Source organism: Eurytemora carolleeae, unplaced genomic scaffold, assembly GCF_000591075.1.
Source record: "Eurytemora carolleeae unplaced genomic scaffold, Eaff_2.0 scaffold301, whole genome shotgun sequence".
NCBI classification, from domain to species: domain Eukaryota; kingdom Metazoa; phylum Arthropoda; class Copepoda; order Calanoida; family Temoridae; genus Eurytemora; species Eurytemora carolleeae.
This window is the reverse complement of record NW_019396211.1, coordinates 106,282-106,999: the sequence shown is the minus strand read 5'-3', so window position 1 is coordinate 106,999 and position 718 is coordinate 106,282. Positions and strand designations below refer to the sequence as shown.

Here is a 718-nt window from a genome sequence, read left to right as displayed (position 1 = left end):
ATATTCACCGCATAGGTTGTGAAGGGTAGAATGAATTAATGAATATATATTCACCGCATAGGTTGTGAAGGGTAGAATGAATTAATGAATATATATTCACCGCATAGGTTGTGAAGGGTAGGATGAATTAATGAATATATATTCACCGCATAGGTTGTGAAGGGTAGGATGAATTAATGTATATATATTCACCGCATAGGTTGTGAAGGGTAAGATGAATTAATGAATTAATATTCACCGCATAGGTTGTGATGGATAGGATAAATTAATGAATAAATATTCACCGCATAGGTTGTGAAGGGTAGGATGAATTAATGTATATATATTCATCGCATAGGTTGTGAAGGGTAGGATGAATTAGTGTATATATATTCACCGCATAGGTTGTGAAGGGTAGAATTTATTAATGTATATATATTCACCGCATAGGTTGTGAAGGGTAGGATGAATTAATGTATATATTCACCGCATAGTTTGTGAAGGGTATGATGAATTAATGAATATATATTCACCGCATAGGTTGTGATGGATTGGATGAATTAATGAATAAATATTCACCGCATAGGTTTTGAAGGGTAGGATGAATTAATGAATAAATATTCACCGCATAGGTTGTGAAGGGTAGGATGAATTAATGTATATATATTCACCGCATAGGTTGTGAAGGGTAGGATGAATTAATGAATATATATTCATCGCATAGGTTGTGAAGGGTAAG

The 718-nt window shown here is 33.6% G+C and overlaps 1 protein-coding gene across 1 annotated transcript in view; it reads right to left on the bottom strand.

Annotated features, from left to right (window-relative positions):
* LOC111698260 (nuclear receptor subfamily 2 group E member 1) overlaps positions 1–718 on the bottom strand; it is a gene marked incomplete in the record, with an annotated part of 10,234 nt that overhangs the window by 1,857 nt on the left and 7,659 nt on the right.